This window comes from Bos taurus, chromosome 21 (assembly GCF_002263795.3).
Source record: "Bos taurus isolate L1 Dominette 01449 registration number 42190680 breed Hereford chromosome 21, ARS-UCD2.0, whole genome shotgun sequence".
NCBI lineage: Eukaryota > Metazoa > Chordata > Mammalia > Artiodactyla > Bovidae > Bos > Bos taurus.
Window position 1 is genome coordinate 33,645,852 of NC_037348.1, and position 7,699 is coordinate 33,653,550.

General features: G+C 43.4%; 1 pseudogene; it reads right to left on the reverse strand.

The window, feature by feature from the left end:
• Positions 1 to 208: 208 nt before the first annotated feature.
• LOC787782 (14-3-3 protein epsilon-like) lies at positions 209 to 4,410 on the reverse strand (annotated as a pseudogene).
• Between the last annotated feature and the right edge of the window lie 3,289 nt (positions 4,411 to 7,699).

The following is a 7,699-nucleotide window of genomic DNA, read 5'->3' on the forward strand; positions in this document are numbered from 1 at the left end:
ATGGTATAGTCTCTTTTTTCTTTTTAAAATTTATTTTTTAATTGAAGGATAATTGCTTTACAGAATTTTGTTGTTTTTTGTCAAACCTCAACATGAATCAGCCGTATGGCTGATTATGTTACAGAACAACAAAATTCTGTAAAGCAATTATCCTTCAATTAAAATATTCCAGAATTCAAAAAAGAAAAAAAAAAAAGAAAAACCCAACCACAACAAAATAGAAATATGGTCTCTCTACTTAGAATATTTATAACATAGCTGAGATGCTCAGAAATAACGATCTACCATCTGTGGTATTAAGCATTATCTATGTGCCAGGCAGGGCTTCCCAGGTGGTGCTAGTGGGAAAAGAACCTGCCTGCTAATACAGGAGATGTGAGAAACTCAGGTTAGACCCCTGGGTTGGGAAGATCCCCTGGAGGAGGGCATGACAACCCACTCCAGTATTCTTGCCTGGAGAATCCCCATGGACAGAGGAGGCTGGCAGGCTATAGACCATGGGGTCATAACGAGTCAGACATGACTGAAGCAACTTAGCATGCACGCATACATGGGCCAGGCATTGTGGCCCTATACATCACCTATATCGTTTTACTTATTCTACACAATCCATTTTACGGATGAGGATGCTCAGGCTCCAAAGAAGTCAGAATCACAGAGATGAAATTCAAGCCCAGGCCTGTCTGCAGAGCCCATACTCTTCAAGCCCATAGCACCTTGAATGAAGTTAAAACTAATTAATATCATTTATCACAATTGTCATGTGCCACTCACCTGCCACCACTAATAAAATCTGACAGAGAACATTAGACTTTACCATTTCAGCCACAAGGGAAGCCTCCAAGTTTAGGCTGTGTTGTGAAAGTCGCTCAGTCATGTCTAACTCTTTGAGATCCCATGGATCTCTAGCCTGCCAGGCTTGTCTGTCCATGGAATTCTCCAGGCCAGAATACTGGGGTAGATAACCATTCCCTGCTGTAGGGGATCTTCTCAACCCGGGGATTGAACCCAGGTCTCCTGCATTGCAGGCAGATTCTTTCCCATCTGAACCACCAGGGAAGCCTGTGTGTGTGTATAATTTTATTTATATATTTAAATATATATTTGTATTTTTATATACTGACGTGGATTTACTTTTATGTTAAAAATCTTACGAGACATATGCACTACCGTATGTAAAACAGGTAGCTGGTGGAAAGCTGCTGTACAGCACAGGGAGCTTGGCTTGGTGCTCCATGATGACCTAGAGCAGTAAAGGAGGGGGTAGAGATTAATGGCCTTACAGAGTTGTGTTCATTTCTGCTGCACAACAAAGTAAATCAGCTCCAATAAAAACTTAAAATTAAAAAAAAATTTATATTATTGTTAGCTTTAAGTTGGTTTTTTTTAATTAATTGGTTAATTTATTAACCATGTGACTGTGGAATCTTAGTTCCCTGACCAGGGATTGAATCTTGGCCCTTGGCAAGTGAAAATGTGGAGTCCTAACTATGGGACTGCCAGGGAATTCCCTATTGTTATTTTAGTAAATATTCATTTATAAGTATATACATTTTAATCTTTTGCTACGCCTTTATTCCTTCCTGAAGTTCACTCAAGGATCATTTTCCTTCATCCTGAAGAATTCCCATAAAAACTTCCTGTATTGCCAATGTGTGCTAGTGACAAACCAATTTCTTTGAATTTTTGTCCACTTGACAAAATTTTGAACACATTTATTTTCCCTTCATTTCTGAAGGATATTTTTCTGGGCATAGAATTCTAGATTGGTAGGGTTTTTTTTCTTTAGCACTTTAAAGATGTCATTTCATTGTCTTCTGGCTTCCACAGTTAGCCATCAATTGTACTGTTAACTGGTTACTAACTCTCTCTCTCTAAAAATATGATCACTTTAACAAAGAGCTAATGTGCCTCAGTGAGGACCCAGTGTAGCCAAAAACAAATTAATTTTTTAAAATTTGGCTGCTTTTGAGATTTTTGATGGGCCTAGGTATAGTTTTCTTTATACTTCTAATATTTGGAGTTTGTTTTATTCAAGTTTAGCTTTGTTTTTTTTAAATTTAGGTTTGTTTTATTTAGGTTTCTTTTATTTCAGTTTAATGTTAATCCATGCTGTGTTTCAGTAAGAACAATACAGATTCTGTATCTATGGCTCAAGTCATATATCCACTAATACAAATTAGTTTCAAGTTACACATACTGAATAAAGAGGCTGAGGGAGCAAAGGAGGGAAGGGCTGGGGCCCAGTGGGAGAAGAAACAAAGAATTGAACATGCAAGCTGGCTTTTCCATAACACCTTCAATGCTAACCTGCTTCAGAAGAAGAATAAAAGGAGGCAAGAATGAGCAGCCACAATTGTTAAACTGTTACCAGCATCATACTTTTCAACATTTCAACAGTTTGAAACACTTTTTAATAGCAAAACCATTACAAAAAACTTCCCAGACAAACTTTAACCACCTCAAGCTAAGATTCAATTAAACATTGGCTTAAAATTCAAAGAATTAGAAAAAGGGAAAATGATACCACATACACCTCAGTAGTGTGATTAACCTTTCTCTTAGATGCTTGCAGCACACAAAATTCTAATAGCTTTTGAATGTAACTTCCATTGCTAATGGTGATCCTGCCACGTCTTCAGGAAACAATACAGTAATCCTGAAAAAGCCTCTATGCAGTCCTGTTAGTGTTCTTAAAGATTCTAAAAGCTGGGACCAGTAAAATCCACAGAAATTCACTCTTGCCTTTACAAACTTTAGAAAACCATGGGGAAAAAAAAAAAACCAACAGGGCAGGAACATATGTAAAAGTCAGATTTGGTGGTTCTTAGTAACAATGGGGGAATTTCCAAGATGGGTAGGATGGGAATGTCTGGGGTAGTCAGAGATGGTTTCTCATGTTGGCTTTTATGTGTCATTGATTATCATCTTCCACATCCTGCAGTGCTTCTTTATTCCGCTCTTCACCATCACCCTGCATGTCTGAAGTCCATAGTGTCAGATTATCGCTAACAACTGTGTGATAAGTGTTGAGTCCTTATAGCTTTCCTCACTCAGTGTGTCCAGTTCTGCAACTGCATCATTAAAAGCTGCTTTGTCAACCTGCAGGTATGCTCAGGGGAATTAAATATGGAAAAATTGAGAGCAAGACCTAAGTGAATGGGATGTGAAGATGAAAGTTCTGTCATTGCAACAACAGTAGCAGCTTTATAAGCCATCAAGCTGTTCTCCACAGCCTCCTTCCTGTCATTTCTTGTGGCAAATTCAGCCAGATACCTGTAGTAGTCCCCTTTCATTTTATAATAGAAAAGCTTGGACTCGGCCATTGTTAGGGGCTGGAATAAGGTGTTTGCCCAGTACACCCAGAATGGCACAACGGATTAACTGCATCTCAGTCTCAACCATTTGCCGATATTCCCAAATCATTTTTAGTTTGTCTCTCCTCCCCTGTTTTCTTCTTTGTTGCTGATTATTCTCCAGGAAGCTCTTCTAGTTCTAATCACATTTTTTATATGCAGAGATAGGAGGTTTCTTCCTTCAACTGTCAACTCCACACACATCCCTGCTACTTTCTTCATTGATTGCACCGTCTCATCGCATTGCTCAGCCTGCTCGGCCAGCTTCGCCTGATGCACCAAATTGTGAAGGATGGAAGCAGGTAGTGCCTCCCACTCCCAGCCTCTCACTCCACATCTGAGCAACAGAAATGGCAGTGTCTCAGTCCTCAATGATACTCATGAATCTGTGGCTTGATGCCTTCCATCATATTTAGAAAATTCTCAGTCATTATTTATTCAAATATTTGAGCATGTCCTACATATCTCTTATGCTCAGCTCTGTTTATTCCTCAATTCCTTTTCACTCTGTGCTTCAATCCAGATAATATCTATTGATTGGCCACTAATCTTGTCTTCTCTGTGTACAGTGTCCTGTTAGACCCATTCAGTGAGTTCTTAATTTCAGATATTTTGCAGTCTAAAACACCAATTTTTTTCATTCTTATAGATTCAAGTTTTCTCTTTAAATACTCAAGCTTTTCACCCATTTTGTCCATCTTTTGCTCTATTCTCTTTAACATATTATCCTTACTTATTTTAAAACCTTTGTTTGAGATGTCACCTCCTGTTTGGTCTAGTTCGCTGCATCTCAGTTTGGAAAATGGCCTCAGGAAGAAAGTTGGTTAGATATGGGGTTCACTTCGTGTGCCCTCCATCTGTCAAAGATCATAGCCCTGTTTTGCCTGATGTCCAGCCCCTGCAAACTATTGTTGTTTAGACTGCTGTGAGGAAGAGAAAAGTTGAACAGATGGCATGGGGGTGGGGGTGGGGGCTGTGTGAGAGAAGTAGACAGACCTTGAAGGATCAGGAGGTGCCCTAGAATATCCGCCATGCCCTGTTGTCCTGACTCCATGGTGCCCTGAACCCAGCACCATACTCCAGCCCCAGGGCCCACACAGCAGGCAGAGTAGAGTGGCAAGAAAGTGGCTCCAATGGGCCCCAGGGGTCTCTGCAAATGACTGGAAGAGGGAACAGGGCAGCAAGAATAGTCTTTGGGCCTAAGTTTCTCAGCCAGAGGGGCCACGCGGGAGACCCTAGGAGGAGGATGGGGCAGCTTTCTTAGAACTACCATCCAACGGGAGGAAGCCAGTGTTCCATTCTACCCCGAGCACTAGGGCCCTCCCTACTGTCTTCGTTTATTTGCATCTTTTTGCATGTCATTTGTCATTTGCATAGGGTCTCATTTTATGTCAAATTCACAGTCTCTGCTTATTCCTCCCTATTTGGGTATAGGGAAAAGTGGACCTTCAGCTAAATCCCCCTTGGGGAATTTTAACTCTTAGTATACCACCAAGGTCATTTAGACTGAATTTTAATTTTTAAGCTCCTTTTCTGAGCAGCTTTAACTATTAATAAGGATTGATTATTTTATGACTTTTATCCTTTCACAGGGGTCTTCCAAAAACCAGAGAGAGATTTAAATTATTTTTTAATAGAATAAAGCTTGTTCTCTTACACTTACCACAACGATCCACTGGATTCTTTATAAGTCCAAAATACATCAATTACTGTATTGATCCATTGGATTCTTTGTAAATTCAAAACATATCCTAGATCTTAAAACCTTTTGCTATTTCATCCTCTTAGGAACTATTTTTCATCATCACTCATTAATTATTCTCAATCATGCTTTTTAAAAACAGAGACTAAAGTAATAAGAAAACGAAAGAATGATGGAATTGCCCGGGCAATTCAGTGGAGATATGAATCATTGCTATTCTACCACCTTTCAGCTTTCTTGTTGCTCTGTCTGAAACATTAGATATCTTTCAAGAAGGTATAAACAAGTCGGTCTGCAAACATTATCTTTGTTCATTTGTTTGTTTTAGCTTTCATCACACAAGATGAGAGTCCAGAATATTTCATTTTCCTACAAAGAAGAAAGAGAAAAAACCAGACATTTCACAGTTACTGAGGTATCAGTAGATGAATGCAATGTGAAGCAGGCTGTCTAGACTACAGTCATGATGGCACATGTGTGCTCAGTCACTCAGTCGTGTCCAACTCTTTGCAACCCCATGGACTGTAGCCTGCCAGGCTCCTCTGTCCATGGGATTTTCCAGGCAAGAACACTGGAGTGGGTTGCCATTTCCTTTTCCAGGGGATCTTCCCAACCCAGGGATCGAACCCAAGTTTCCTGTGGCCCCTGAATTGACAGGCAGATTCTTAACCACTGAGCCACTTCGGAAGCCTAAAGATGATGGTAAATTTATATATAAGCAAAGTTGAAGTCTATGAATCTTCAGATATCTTAGAAGAATTTTCTCAAATTCAAGAATTGCCCCCATTTCCCCAGAGAGTGGGGAGCTGGAGACCAGAGAGGAGTGGTTCTTTTTCAGGGTCACTCTGTTCTCGGTCTGTCCAGTTTCACAGCAATGGGTGACTCAGCCTGCCTTTATCATGGCGTATGGTAGGTGCTGCCCTGCAAGCTGGAACAGGGCTGGCCCTAGGAGTAAGGAGGCTGTCCAAATCCCCACTCCTGAGACCTGGCACTCGCCCAGCTCATCTGCCACCCTTCCTCGGGCCTTGGGGCCCTTGAAGCTGTGGTTTTCCTCTGGGTGGTGACTCAGTGCCCAATGCCTGCCCTGCATATGAACCTCCCCTTCCTTGGGCCTCACTGACCGCCCTGAACCAGAGGCAGCTGTGGTTTCCCCTAAAACAGCAACCACAAACTGCCAAGCCCACCCCACCTACCCTCCACTACCCACTCCACCCCTCAGGGCCCTAGACCTAACCTTGGGGTGCCAAAGGAAAAAGAACAGAAGGGGGGCTGCAGACTCCCGTGAGACGTGGAGTTTATGATAAGCTTTGCCTTTTATAGCTTGAGTGTCAAAGATATATCCATTTCATAGATGGGGAGAATAAGGCCAAAATGTTTTAGGGGCTTCTTTCAAATCAATCTATTCATTCCTTCAACTAGCATTCCTCAAAAGCCCACAAGAACACAGGAGAGTAGACGCTGAGATGTGATGCCCACGTTTCCCTTCAGGGAAGGACTTGGTGTCTGGGGGCAGGGCAGGAGGACTGTAGCTGTCAGCCCATCCAGGGATCACTTCAGCTGCAGATACTTGCTTTACCCTGGGCCATGCCCTTCTCTGGGTGATCTGTATCCAAAGACTAATCTAGCTGGGGTGCAAAGGCCCAGCTATTTCAGCTCAGTGTGGGACTGTGAGGGGCCGTTCCATGCCAAGCTCCCAGTGAGGAGCCCAGGCTGGGTGGGGCCTGCAGTACAGCTCAGCTTCTCCCTCTGCCCAGTGCTGCCTCTTCCCCCTCCCTTCTACATGCATCAATCTCCAGAGCTCTCCCTGAAGAACATCCAGCATGCTACCCTTTGAGCCACAGTCTGCTTCCTGGAGAACCCACCCTGCAATACTTAACTTTCAAAGAGCTGCCAGCCCAGGGGCAGAGAGACAAGTAAGCAACCAAAGTGCAGGAAGGATGGCCCCAGGGGGGACGCAGCCAGCAAAGGCCCCGAAACAGGCTTCGGTGCACAGGCAGAGAGGGTCTGGGAGGCCCTGGCTAACAGCACTGAGGCCAGAGCCTAAGTGCCTCTCACCACCTGAAAGCTGCAGCACAGACCCTTGGTTTGGAGGAGGGTCACCTACCTACTACAATTTTCTCTGACCTAATCTGTCCCTGTAAGAAACAACCCCCAAGGTGGCCCTCTCCCAACTTTCTCCCTCAAATACATACTCTAACTGTGGGTTGAGGTGTCTCCAGGGCCTTGTGGCCAGCCAGGGGCAGCTGCAGAGCTCTGGGGCTACTCACGGGAGCTGTTCTGGATCTTGAGGGCTCAGAAAGGACAGCAGACCCTTAGGTCAAGCAAAGGAACCCTAGGATTGTGAGGAACACAACTTGGTTCCAATCCCACAAAGAGAAACATGGCCAAGAGAGCAAGCAAGCTCCTCTCACTGTGGGCACATTCCCACAGTACGGTCCAGCCTGCATCTTGCCATGCATCTGGTGATGAGAAACTGTGACCCTGTGTCCCCTCCAACCAGAGGTCCCAGAGCTGATAATTTAGATAATCAGGAAGGTCTTCCTTCCCTGGAGTCTTTCCTCCGTCTCCCCTAGGGCCTTCCTCAAGAGTCCTATTCTGGCTTTAGGGGCTGTGGAATCTGTGCCATTCTGCCCGAGGCTGA